We start from the raw sequence: 14,611 nt of genomic DNA, 5'->3' as shown, positions 1-14,611 counted from the left end.
CAACAGAGTCGAGGCCTACTGTGGGCAGAGCAATATCAATTCAATTCAATTACATTAAAATCAGCTTAAACATACGTTGACATTGTCAAAGCAAGTGTCAAAATATAATAAAACCAGTTGAAAATGGGGAATACAGTTGGAAGGAGGGGGTACAGCATTTTGTAAACATATCCACCCCCACTGGCGGCAGTAGTGCGCCAACTGTAACGCAAGAAACCTGACCCGGAAGTGCTGTCTGCGTTCATTGCTTACCATAGACTCAGAGCTACGTTTGTAAAACCAACTGGTAAAAAAACAAAACCTCGCTCTCGTTCCATCCATCGACATAAAACGACTGCTGTTCGGCCTCTGTTATTTTGTCTGGACTAAACGATAATACAATGTGTGATATAGAGACCTTGAGGTTATTCGTCAACGAGCGGCTGACCGCCGTGGCTGAGGACATTTTAGCAGTGTTTGTCAGAACTATAGTTGACTACCAGCAACAACTAGACCTGCAATGGAGACAGTCCTCTCAACAGCAAGGTTTGCCATGACTTATTTTAATTACATCTTAACAAACGGGTTTGTAATTATATAACGTTTAATCACATTAATAATCCGCTTTGTAATTAAGCCAGTATCGAGGGATACCAGTTGTTTTCATTCATTGTATTTACTTAAGTTAAGGTAGCTCCGTTTGGAACCTCATATCGAAGCTAAAGCGTAGGTTGATACATGCTAATGCTTTATAACGGCGGCTCTCAAATGTAATCGTGTGAAGGACCAGCACACACAGAGATGTATTTGGATCCCCATTAGAGAATATTATGTACCATGGGCCCCCATAATGGTAAATGGTGCATTTATATACTGTGTGTGTGTGTGCGCGCGCGTGTAGTGTATTTGTTTACTAAAAGTATCTGCATCAATGACACCTGCGTGCCAGTTGGTCTTCCTGTAAACAAACGTTAGAGAAAACACACTTCCTTAATGTAAACACAAATACAGAGTACCACCAGCTCCCCCTCCCCCAAGTTGTTAGTTGTAACGCTTTCAGTGACTTTCAGTGATTTATAAAACAGTATAAAAATCAAAACCACAAGAAAGGTAACATACCATATAACTTTTGGGAACATTCTACATTTGCTAATAGTCATCACTTCACAAAATAGGAGTATTTTTTATTGTACTTTATTTCATTATTATTGATTGATTCATCACAATTTACCGGTAGGCATTAAGCAGATGCCTAACAAGCATAGGTTTACAATGAGTATGGCTATTTCTCACACACACACACACACACACACACACACACACACACACACACACACACACACACACACACACACACACACTCGCAACAGTATATTATATCACACACAACAAACGCACTGTAGTTCGGAAGATTTTTTGTTAGTGATTATTAAGTCCAACATTTCATTTTTTTTTTACAATGGGATGACTCCCCACTCATCCAAATTGCTTTTGCGATCTGTTTGTATTAAACAACGTTAAACTCACCAACATTGCAGCTGTAGGGAAAGCTTGAATTATCCTCTTTCTATCTGCAAAATAATCTAAGAAATGGTTTATATGCCGGCACGAGCTCTTAAACTTCTTATACTTCTGCTGGTCGCTGACACCAGCCAGGGTGCGTTCATCCATGGGTGTGCTCGTTCTGGTTATAACATGACCAACTGGGAGAAAGTTGTAATCTACTGTAGATAATATAAGCATGTTATTTAGACAGATGCTAGGTGCATTGTTCACTATCCTATATAGTTATACAGATTATTTTGGAGGATATTGATGATAGGTTCTTGGTCTACCTCATATTTATTTATAGCAATGAATCGACAGAAGGAACTAGAATACATGTATTTTTTTGTCAATATAATCAGCTAAATAGATTGGTCAGATTAACCACTTAAGCCATATTTTATACGTTGTCATACAAACAAATTGCATACAACAAAAAGGGCTATCTACAAGCTCACAAGGTCTCATATCGTGATGTGTTGTGTGAGCTTGTAGATCTGCTAGATCTGCTATTTTGCTCTTGTTGACTGGTGGATGTCTCAACACAGAGTGGGAATTCTAAAGCACATTCGCTCTCTCTCACTATTTAAAGTTGAAATCCACATCTTTCATGATCTACCAGGGGTTTGACTTCGAACCCAGTGCACCTGCCTGAGTTCAGCTTTAATTTAGTTTGACTTTGATGCAATGCATCTTGTCAACCAGTAGGTGTCCCACCTGACCACAGAATGTAAATGCCTCAATAGAAGAGCAGAGAGACTAAGTATTAAACATACTCTACTATATTTTATTTACAAACAAAAGGTTATGCATTGCCGCTTTAAATTGCAAATGTCTTCAATTTCAATCAGGTTGAAGGTTGTGTAAAAGTGATAGATATATGATTATTACTTTTTTTCAGGTTGAATTGCTGCTATAGAGTGTTTGTTCAGGGTTCTACTCATCTCTCTAGCTCTTTAGTAAACACAACATACATTTTCAGGTGGGTTGACTATTTCATCCATCAACAGAGTGCTTTCACCAGAAGACATGAAAATGTAGTGTTTGCCGTTCCATAATGAATGAAAAAGAACACAGCAGTGTTGATTTCGTCGACTAAAACTAAGACGAAAAATGCTCGTCGACTACCCTTTTCCACTGACGAAAACTTAATGGAAACTACATGAAAACTAAGCTATGATGACTAAAACTAAGACTAAATATATTGACAATTTCGTCAACTAATAAAAACTAGACTAAAATGTTAGGAAGGGACTAGTGGACAAGAGATCCAGTATAAGTCATTGTACACTTGGTTGCATGCTGAAAATAGCAAATCTACAAGTGTCCGTAGATCTGCGTTGTGAGCTTGTAGATCTGCTATTTTGTAGCGTGAAAGTGTAAAATCTGTCTTTACAACGGCATCAAGGCCCGCCAAAATACATTTTAGTCGACTAAATCAACTGTAGATTTAGTCGACTAAAATCACATGACACTTAGTCGACAAAAACTAGACTAACACTAAAACATTCCAGGTGACTCAAATGTGACTAAAACTAAATGAAGTTTCAGTCCAAAGACTATGACTAAACTAAAATAGAAATTTGCTGCCAAAAACAACACGGACATCCCAACATTGGGCAGGTGCCTAGCGACGATCAGTGTTAGAAACTAGAAGAAAAAAAATATATATATATACACTCACACACTCTCTCTCTCTCACTCCAATAATACAAGTGCTTTATTCAAAACATTTACTGTGACATTTCGAGCTACACACTCCTTTGGAACAATAAAGCACTATATATACACACAATATAGAGTATACTTTTTTCTCTCTCTCTTTTGTGCCATATTTGTGTCACAGTAAAAATCAATAACACAAAAAATGCACCTGTTCATTTAGTGGGGCTAAAACACTTTTGCATCATTTAGATAAGTGGTTCTCAGTCCAGGGACCCCAAACTGCAGATTCCAGGTGGTTCTAATTAATTTAATATTCAGATAATGAAATCTTACTTTAAATGTGAAGTACAGAATAAATAATGAATGAATGACTTTAAAAGTATTTCAAATGGCTTATGTACCAGTATAATGGTCTCAGACAAAGTTTACCATTTAAGAGCTTTTACGATCTTTTAACACAAAGGATGCTGCCAGCATCTTTCAAAATATAGCCGCTAAAGTGCCAGCAGATATGGCATATTTTACTCTAAAAGGTCTCCTCCTTCCGTTCCCCACCAAAACCGGTAGGCATAATGTTCCATTCTTACCTTGCGCTGGTCACGCTAAAGTCTCTCTAGAAGCGTATTCCAAACGAGAGGCATGCTGAAGTCAGTCAATGAGGACAGAACATTGCCCATCTGGTCAAAACCATGGTCATGTGACTGGGCTGCGCCATGACACTTTCATGGGAACCAAACTACACCCGGAAGTTCGGCAGAATGCACTGGAGAGCTCAGTGACCAGCTCATGAACAAACACAATTTCTGAATGACAGACCTTTTGTAAAGTAATCGCTTCTGGAAAATAACAGAAGACATGTAACACATTATTGTATGCTTTTCGATGTGTACACTGTGTATTGTTATAGACGTATGGTATCTAAAGAGCACAAAGCACCTTTCTGAACGTACCAAGTATCGCGATACTTCCCACCGTTACCTGTCTGTCAGTCAAATCTCGCGATACCTCCGAGCCAGAAACGATACCTGCTGCTGTTTAGATCCTCAAATAAAATTCTATACTGTACACTCTGTGCACATCGAAAAGCAAGTGATTAGAAAACAACCTGTGAATCTGATATGTCTTTTATATTCCTGAACCGATTTATATGACAGGTCTCAATTGTTCAGAAATAATGTTTGTTATGAGCTGGTCCAGCCGGCTCCATTCTCTGCCATGTATTCATTGAACTTCCGGTGTGAGTTTTGGCTCCCATGAAAGTGTCATGGCGCAGCCCAGTCACGTGACCATTTCCTTTCCTTCTCTAATCTTCCTTGCCGTAAACAAGGAAGTGAACGACAGCACGCATGCGCAAAACAGCAAGGAGTACGGTGCAGAAGGAGAGGCCAATAAATAAATAATCCGATTTCCTTTTTTATTATTTTTGAGGGGCGCTAGCCCCTCCTATATACATGTTTACCCTCACAAAAACATGCAGTAATCCCGGTCTCTAAACTACCTCCCCTGGCCAGCTGGGGCGCCTGATGGAGGGGAAACTGGTCAGAATAACGTGTTCCTTCCACGCGCTACGTCCGGCCGGGGAAACTCCCCCTGTCAGGTGAAGAGAAGCAGCTTGGACTCCTCATGCATATAAGGAAGCATGAGGTCAGTCCGCTGCCCCCCAGGTTGGCAGAGGAAGTGTAGTTCCCAGGATTACATTAGATAATTGACACTTGGGTGAAAAAATGGGTTGCAAAATCGTGGGATGAAAATTATAGAAAGAAAATAAAATCAGAATGAATAGATCTGGGCAGAGGCGAAATGATTAATTAATGAATACCTAGCAGGAGATGTGTTAAGCTTCCCAAGTCGATTAGAAAATGTTTCATTTTCGGGCAAAATATTGGCCAAAGTTGGCAATCGGTCGCCTAGGACTCTCCAAAATCGGGATCGGCATCGAACTCAAAATTGTGGCATCTAGAACCATCCAGCTCTGTTTGCCAGACTTCAGGTAAAATTAACTAACATTACTGTTAATGTAGGTCTACTTAGCTTAACAATTAACATAGCAAGTGACTAATGTTGACGTTTATCTCTATGTTCGTTACATTATACTAATGTAAACTAAATGAATTAAGCTTGCTTCAAATTAGCTATTTATCTGCATAGCTAAGATGTGCGTTCTTTTTTTTAAACTATTTAGCCAGACTAGCCACTCAACAGTGAAGGGATTTTGATCTCTGCAACATCCCGTTACCATTTTGAGTGCTCTATGTTCTCTTGTTAGGCACTTGAAATTGTAGGAGTTGATGCAATTCATTTCATTGGTTCCACAGATGGTTCCACAGATGCAAATTGTGAAAATAGTTGATGTACTTGCTCACAATGCCTCATGACACGCTGTAAGCTTATTGCAGTCCCAACGGAAACGATCACAGTTTTGTACATCCGGTCCCTGTCTATTGGAAATGCGGAAATGGCTTTTTCTCGGGTGTTTTCTTTTCTCCGTTGTGTTTTTCAACTCGGGAACGCTGTGTCCAAATGGAATATTCTTCTTCCCGTGAACACAGCACACGTGTGTGTTTGTGTGTCGGCAATCGACCGGGGGTGCGATAAATACATAAGAAAAACACTAAAAGTAAATAATGCTGGAACGGTAAGATAAACGGAAAAAAAACGGGCGAAATAGATTTGGCAGTGTATGAGTTAAATCAAGGATGCAAGCACGACTTCCAACTGTTTTCACGATATAGAACTTTCTTACCGGGTGCACGGTCTGGAAAGGTAACTTTACAATAAGTCTCTAACAAAGAGAACACCAGCACTCACGGAACAGTCCTTTAAGGCACTTTTATTTATATATGCTGAAGTACGCGTGGTATGCTGCAGAGCAGATGACAACGCATGCGTTTTGGTGTCAAGCCTTCATCAGTGTTGTGTGTGAAGTAGAATCTGCCTCAGGTCTAAATAGGCTAATTGATCACTGTTTGTCTCATTTTCTATTCGACTAGACTTCCTCCCTGGCTGTGAAGAGGAAGTAGCCCCCGATCGCCAGAATAGGATCCCCACTCTGGTCCAGAAGGAACCAGCGCCTCTACAGATCAAACAGGAAGAGGAGGAGCTACTTCTGAGACCAGAGGAGGCGGCTGGGTCAGTGTTGGCAACATTGGCATCACATAGAGACACAGAGCCTGTAGCCAGCACCTCGACTCAACACATGAACGCACAAGCTGATGCAGGGGACTATGGAACATCGCAAGCGACTAGTGAAGTCCAGCTGCTCTCTTCCAACTGTTCCGAATCTGAGGTCACTGAAGACAGTGAGGAGTGGGAGCCTGGGGAGACTAGCGAAGATCAGTCGGATCTTCACTGGTCTCCAACATCGCACAAAACAAAACAAGCGAAAGGACAACGATTGACTTTGAGTAACAAGGTGCCTAAGGACCTGACATTAACCAAACAAACCTCATCTGCCACGACAAGTCGCAGAGGGCAGGAAACCTTTAGTTGTTCAAAGATTCAACGGGTCCAAGGGGGTTCGTTTATGGTTCACTCATTCAAGTACAAGCAGCAAACGGTCGGCCAGTACAGCTGTACAGTTTGTGGTAAAGCATTTAGTCGAAATGAAAGCCTGAAAAGGCACATGATGACGCACACAGGAGAGAAACCTTTTACTTGTCCAGTCTGTAGCAAAGGTTGTGGGCAAATGAGTGACCTGAAGAAGCACATGAGGAGCCATACAGGGGAAAAGCCATTTACTTGTGAGGTTTGTGGCAAAAAGTTTACTCGTACTGAAACTCTGAAGAGGCACATGGCCTTAACGCATACAGGGGAGACACCATTTTATTGTACAGTTTGTGGCGAACAATTTGGCCAAAGTGCAAGTCTAAGGAGTCACATGGAGATTCATGCAGGACAGAACCATGGGCAACAGTGACAAGTGCTTAAAGACGGCATCTGAGCTGAAACCCTCATAATGTAGACTAAACATGATCAGTCATTCGAATACAGAAAGTCATAGTTTCTAGCCTAGTCTTATTATATGATTATATCCCTCATACACCTGTTATGAACTTGATATACCCCCTTTCAATTATACCAGTATTTCCCTTTCAATATCCAGTAGTCATTGTAAAATGAACATTAACATAAAGGCTGCTCTCTGCCTGCATGACTGCTGAAAACACTATTTTAAGTTGACTCCATTTTGAATGAAGGACAACTCAAATTTGACATAGTGAAGTTTAGTGTGTGTATATACGGTATCTACATGTGGCCCTATTTTCGTCAGTGCTAAATCCCTGGCTTATCCCTAAACTTCTTTGCCTTTTTTACTATTTTGAAAATCCCTTTCATTTTTGAATCATTCAAATAGCCGATCTACAAGCTCACAACGTGTTGATGTAGATCGGTTAGATGAACAATTTTAATGTTTCTCAAAATAGTAAAAAAATGCTAAGAAGTTTGTTTAGCACTGACGAAAATAGGGCCCATAGTGTCTAGTGTCTGACTTTTTACTAATTAGTGTGCATCTATCTATTGTTGGTTGGAAGACCATTAACTGACACTACAGTGCAATCTTGTTGGTTTTTAACTCGCAGGACTACATTATGCCAATAGCATCTGATCAGCTTGAGTTCATTAGGTGTAAGACTATGTTTCTTACATAAGCGTTGTTTATACTAACTAAAATCAAAGAGAAAATGTATTTTGTTAAAGTCCTTCTAAAACATTAAAATACTGCAAGCTTGTAAATGAACTGTTTCTGACTTGAAATACCCTATATGCGCTGCTGTCTGCACTCCATACAGTGCCTGCTGTGTTGTGGGGTAGCTGTGGAAAGCCCTATAGCCCACCATGGGCAGCAGCACAGCGACTAGTCTCTGTGTTTCTGTCTCTCTTTTGGGGGGCTGGGTTCCACAAGCAAAATTAAAGCAAAATACCCCAGATTTTTCTCTTTTGCGACCGAATCGCACCTGGCAGCCCAGGGGGCCCTGAAATTTTGTCTAGCCCAGGGCCATTGGGAAGGTAAATCTGGCCCTGGGCTCTATTTTCGTCCTTTCTTTTTTTTTCTTTTTTTTTACTATTTTGAAAAAGCATTTTTGAATAGTTCAACTAGCTGATCTACATTGACACATTGTGAGCTTGTAGATTGGCTATTTTAACTATGTTTTTCAAAGTAGTTTAAGGATAAGGGATTTAGCATGGATGAAAATAGAGCCCTATATCCTTTCAACATCACAATGTGCTAAAATCCCTTTCACTTCTTCATAGAAAATGTAAAGTGGAAATGTTGGCATAGCATTTTATATTACAAATCTGGAAGAATAAAACAGTGCAGGCCATTAACGTGGGTGTCATGTTAAGTCAACGAGAGTAACTGCCTTAATTCACCCTTTAAAACACAGACACACTTATTTATTTGATTTAATCACTCCGTTTTTTTTTTTCAAATGACTGTTGATATTTAGATATATGCAGATCTGGCATATCTGATGAAATGACTGTATATAACTGGCTTTTAAAATATTGTAATGCATATGTGGGGGAATTAAAACAAAGTGTAAATTTGTTTATATTGTAGATGTAGAGTGTGATGCCTTTGCTGTACGTGGTTCCAAATACTTACTAGGCAAACGACTTGTATGTGAACAAGGATTACATAGGAATAGCCTTTCTTCTAAACACAGTGTGATAACAGCCAATGGCTGTTATAATGTAATGACATTCTGACTTGGTTTTTCGTAGTGCCTAATGCCTATGTAATAACAGTCTCATCCGTTGTGTCTAGTAGCAAGAGCGCACCTGACTTTGTCAAAGCTGATGTCATTAGTCTCAGCAATGTCACCTCTGCACCTCGTCAATATCAGACATGGAGGGTTGTAAGCACCCATTCTGATCAAATGGGAGTCGGGGTGCTATTGTGCATGTTGGCTCATGCACAATGGCTCATCCCCCCCCCCCCCCCCCCCCCCACACACGCACTATTGCATGTTTGCTTTGACAAGATGGTCCTCTGCCTGTGAACTTTGTCAGCAGTATTTATATAACAGTCCCAACATCGCAACGGTAGTTTTTAACAGTTCAACATTCTATCAGTCTAATAACTAGTGGGTATCATTCACATTTTTGCTCTCTGTAATATCACAAAATGAAAATAAGGTTAAAAAGAAAATGTGGACATTTCTCAGTTTCTGATGTGTTTATTTGTAACATGCTATTTTTGTAGAGCATTTTTATGTTTCAACACACCTTGTATGAAAATCGTTATAGTTTACTAATTATCCAAATTCTTAATAAAACATGCTATGGCTGTAGTGTCACCAGAAGGTGTTTGTGTGTTTATTCTCACAGGCTGTGGGCAACACATACTGAAACTAGAGATCCTCCATGGAGGATGTATGGTTGATCAGTAACACATTTATGTGGATTTTATATGGTAATCAGACAACTATCAAAAACTACGTCCATCTCTTGGATTTTAAATGGCAGGTTTCAGCACAGAGGCACTTTATAATCTGCTAATGGAAGAATAGCTTCACCCCAGGACCTGCATGCAATTTAAAGCTAGAATCCATTGATTGGTTACTTTATCAACAGTTTGTAAAAAAAAAAAGGCAAGCTGGGTTAGGTGGCACAGTTTTATACAACATAAGAATAACACAATATGCCCAGGCCTTGTTTCCATTGAGATCATAACTATTTTAGTGAAGATTGAAAAAGGTAGTCAACCAACATTTCTTAACACTGATTTGGTGGCAAGCTCTGGTCTGGACATGGTTAAAATGGTGGTCTTTGACTTTACATTTCACTTGTTGAATATAAACTGGTAGTCTTTACATTTCACTGGTTGAATATAAACTGGTAGTCTTTGTCTTTACATTTCATTGGTTGAATATAAACTAGTAATCTTTGACTTTACATTTCACTGGTTGAATATAAACTGGTAGTCTTTGTCTTTACATTTCACTGGTTGAATATAAACTGGTGAAGCTTATTGTGAGCCGTAACAGTAGCCAGCCCAGTACTAACGACTGCATTCTTTCAGGACATGCAGTGCCGAGAAGAGACCAGGGTAGCCAGTTGGGGGCCGTCAACACAACCCTGCATACAACTCAAAGTAAGCTCTTTGCAACAGCAGCCGGGAAAGAGCATTACACAAACTAGACTACATAACGCTGATTCTTCTCCTTATTTCAACGTATTGTTATATTTTACGTTAATGATTCATTATAAATATTGAACCAATGAAACGCATCAACAAGAGCTTGTGACTGAATAATAACTACACTGTATCCATTGAAACGGGTTGTGATTATTGAATATCAATATTAATATTTATATTCATATTCTGTTTTTACATTTCTAGAAAAGCTTTTAATGTCTTCTTGATTTCAAAACGCACTTTTTTTTACAAACAATATCCTTCTCTTAGCACTGGCACAGAATGCACCGTGGTTTAGAGCTGGTGAGGACAGCTGGCATGATGAGGCTGACCACGATAATATGCCTGCACTCCAAGGTAAGCTCCCTCAACCAGTAACAACAGAAGACTATTGTTGTATTAAACCCATTCGACAAATACCTTCTAAATAAGTACTTTTCAAAAATGATATGTATCCCCCCCCCCCCCCCCCTCAAGATTTTTCAAAAATGTTCCAAAATAGCAGATGTACAAGCTCACAGTGGGGCACGAAGTGAGCTTGTATATCTGCTATTTTTGAGAATTTGTGTTCTAACCCACTGTTGTAAATCCTAAGAGTTTTCTGGAAAAAACAAAAACAATGTTGCTATATCCTATAGCTAAAGTCTAAAATGACAGATGCTTTCCCGGTTTTAATGGGCTAATGATAGAAATAAACGTTAGTTCACTAACTGGCTGTGTTACCAGGCATGTTGTTGGAAGTAAAGATCCCTGGGGGTCTCCGCTCAATGAAGTGTTTAGGGTTTAAATTTTTAGTGACTTCAGATTGTATGCTCTTGGTAAATAAGAAGAGTCATAACTGCAACTGCCGATGTTCTTAGGGAAAGGAGAAATATGATATAAAAATGTGACCTTTATCTTACAATTTAAATAACACTAGTAAGGGCATTTTATCAGGTATTTGACCAATCTGGGAACTAAATCGTTACCAAGAAATTTCTTCACCAATGTGTTTCTAAAGGTGTCTAATAACATGTACTAAAAGTTTGAAATTCAACTCCCGTGGGAAATTTGAGTTTTTAGCATAATATGTGACCATACCCATAACATCCTATATAAGGCAAAAAAGTCCAAATTTCATCATTCTTTAAGTAGCATGTGACATATGAAACTAGGGTGATTTCATGATTCTGAATCCATTCCAAGCATTAGTTTTGCACAAAAAACACTCCTTGGGCTAAATTAGGCCATATCCACTTGACCAAATGTGCTGACCTCATCACGTTTGTGTGGCCGTTTTCCTCCCAAGGAGTGTTTTTTGTGCAAAACTAATGCTTGGAATGGATTCAGAATCATGCAAACACCCTAGTTTCATATGTCACATGTTACTTAAAGAATGATGAATTTTTTTTGCCTTATATAGGATGTTATGGGTATGGTCACATATTATGCTAAAAACTCAAATTTCCCACGGGAGTTGAATTTCAAACTTTTAGTACATGTTATTAGACACCTTTAGAAACACATTGGTGAAGAAATCTCTTGGTAACGATTTAGTTCCCAGATTTTCATAGATTTCTCTTACTATTGCGGAGCACGGTGATGCAGTCAGTAGTGCTGTCGCCTCACAGCTAGATTCCCGCTGGGGATTCTGTGGGCATGTTCTCTCCTCCGCGTCATCAGTGCCCTAGGTGGGGTTGGCAAAAGAGTTTGCATGTTCTCCCCGTGTCCCCTAGGGTCACAAAAAACATGCAGTAATCCTGGTCTCTGTACTGCCTCCCACTGGTCAGCCGGGCGCCTGATGGAGGGGAAAGGATCTGGTTGGAATAACGTGTTGCTTCCACGCACTACGTCCTACCGGGGAAACTCCCCCCTATCAGGTGAAAAGAAGTGGCTTGGACTCCCCAGTTTGGTAGCGCCAAAGATTACATTAGACAATTGACACTGGTTGAAATAATGGGTTACACAAAGCGTGGAATAAAAATATAATAATACAAATAACACTAAAATCTAAAAAGGTTACGTTGGCTCTCATTTCATCTTTTGTCTAGACTTCCTTCAACCTCCTGTCCGTAAAGAGGTTTCCCTTGAGCAGCAGAAGAGCACCAGTCAGATCCAGGACGAACCAGAGCATCCACAGATAAAAGAGGAACAGGAGGATTTAATTCAAGCACCAGAGGAGGCTGATGGGTCTACACTGACTTTACTGTCAGTGAAAAGTGAAGTTTACAATAAAAACAGAGAGACAATGCCTCAAGCCAGCACCTCGACCGAACACATGAATACACAAGTTGATGTAGAGGAGCGTGGAACGTCACAACCAACTAGTGATGTCCAGCTCCTTTCTTCAAACTGTTCTGAAAACACTGAAGACAGCGATGAGTGGGAGGAGACCAGGGAAGAACACTCAGCCCTAAACACAATGCAATCACACGAGGCAGAAAATGTGTCAGGATTAAGGTCGTCTTTGATTTACAATTTGTCTCAGGACTTGAACTCATCAGATACAACACAATCTTTAAGAAAACCATTTAGTTGTACAATTTGTCCGAGAGGTTATTACCATATCGATGATCTGAGAAAACACATGATGATTCACACAGGCAAGAAACCCTTTACTTGTGTAGTGTGTGGCAAAGGTTTTACTCGAAATGCAAGTGTGAAGATGCATATGAGAATACATACAGGGGAAAAACCCTTCAGTTGTACAGTTTGTCGCAAAGACTTTTATCATATGGGTGATATGAAGAAACACATGAGGACTCACACAGGGGAGAGGCCTTTTTATTGTACAATTTGTGGTAAAGGCTGGACTACCAAGGGATATCTGACACAACACATGAGGAGTCACACAGGAGAAAAACCCTTTAAATGTGCAGTGTGTGGCAAAACCTTCAGCGTAAGTGGAAATCTGAACGTGCACATGAGAACACATGGAAGAGAGTAAACTTTTAGTTGTACAGTGTGTGGCAAAACATTTGGCCAAAGTGCATACCGGTATCTGAAGATACACATGGAGTCATACAGAAAGCAAACCTGTTAGTTGAACAGCAACAAAGAAGCTGAAGGCTGAAACATATCTCACACAGATAAAACATGCACATTATGTATATATCATGTACCATATGTCTACATTTCATATTGCTCAGATTAACATTGTTTTCTTTCTCTTTCCACCTTTCTTGAAACTTGAATGATGGAATCAAGGCTTCAAAAAGAGGGGGAAAAAAAATCAAGAATGTGGTTTCTTATTATTTAAAAAACGTAAGCATTTGAAAGTCTGCGAGACAACAGTCTGGCTCGCAAAACTACAATCAATGTAACTTGTTTAACACTGCTTTCAATAAAGGGAAATGTTGAAACCCATGAGTAGTCCTAGTGAAGTTATTTAAGAATTCTGATGTACACATGATGAAAACACTGAAGCTACTAAACAGACAAACATACCCTCGCGCGCGCACACACACACACACACACACACACACACACACACACACACACACACACACACACACACACACACACACACACAGTGTACAGTAGCTTAATGAGCTATATCTCTATGGGTGGCTGGCCCACACGCAGTCCAAGCATGGAGAAAGTAAACACAGATGAGGCTCATCAAGTTCTCTAACCTCTATGCAGCATGAAATCCCAGCACACACACACACGCACGGCATGAAGTACCAGCACAGACACGCAACAGCAACAATAATGAGCCATGTCATCGCTGTCGGGTGGAAACCTTGTATGTCCAAAAAGTGTTGAAAGATTTTCAGAAATAGCAAAAATAGCAGATATACAAGCTCTCACTGTACTGCTTGTGCATGCCCAAATTGCCCATTATGTTTGCTTTACACGTTGCCAGTGTTGTTGGGACTAACGGCTTACAAAGTAACACTCTGAAACTCGACTACTTTTTAACTAGTAATGCAAATATTTACTCTGGAATGTAGGAGGAGTAGGATGCAGGCTCTACCTCCTCCCAGTTGGGGCTCCTCACTGCCAGGTGAGCCAGGATACCGGTACAACAGCAGTGACAAATGTGTGTGCGGAGGAATCAATTGGCATAACGACTAAATTGGAGAGAAGCACACACAAAAATATAAATAATTACTTTACACTACAATATAAATAGTTACTTTACACTACTGCTATAAGCTGATAGCAGTGCTAGTGGATGTGGACTTTTTCAGTCACTCAGACACCCTCCATGTGTGATCACATTCCAGACATGCTCCGCTATGCTTCCACAAGCGCCTCCATGCTGTGGCATAATGTTTCATTACCTTTCAAATG

The 14,611-nt window shown here is 39.9% G+C and overlaps 1 long non-coding RNA gene across 1 annotated transcript; it reads left to right on the top strand.

Annotated features, from left to right (window-relative positions):
* Window positions 1-218: 218 nt before the first annotated feature.
* On the top strand, window positions 219-13,669 carry LOC306937869. Its single transcript, XR_013791666.1, has 4 exons — window positions 219-525; window positions 10,217-10,288; window positions 10,604-10,690; window positions 12,364-13,669. It is a non-coding gene; the product is annotated as an uncharacterized lncRNA (long non-coding RNA).
* The last annotated feature ends 942 nt before the right edge of the window (window positions 13,670-14,611 follow it).

This window comes from Electrona antarctica, assembly GCF_951216825.1.
Source record: "Electrona antarctica genome assembly, chromosome: 15".
NCBI lineage: Eukaryota > Metazoa > Chordata > Actinopteri > Myctophiformes > Myctophidae > Electrona > Electrona antarctica.
This window is presented reverse-complemented; position numbering and strand designations above follow the sequence as displayed.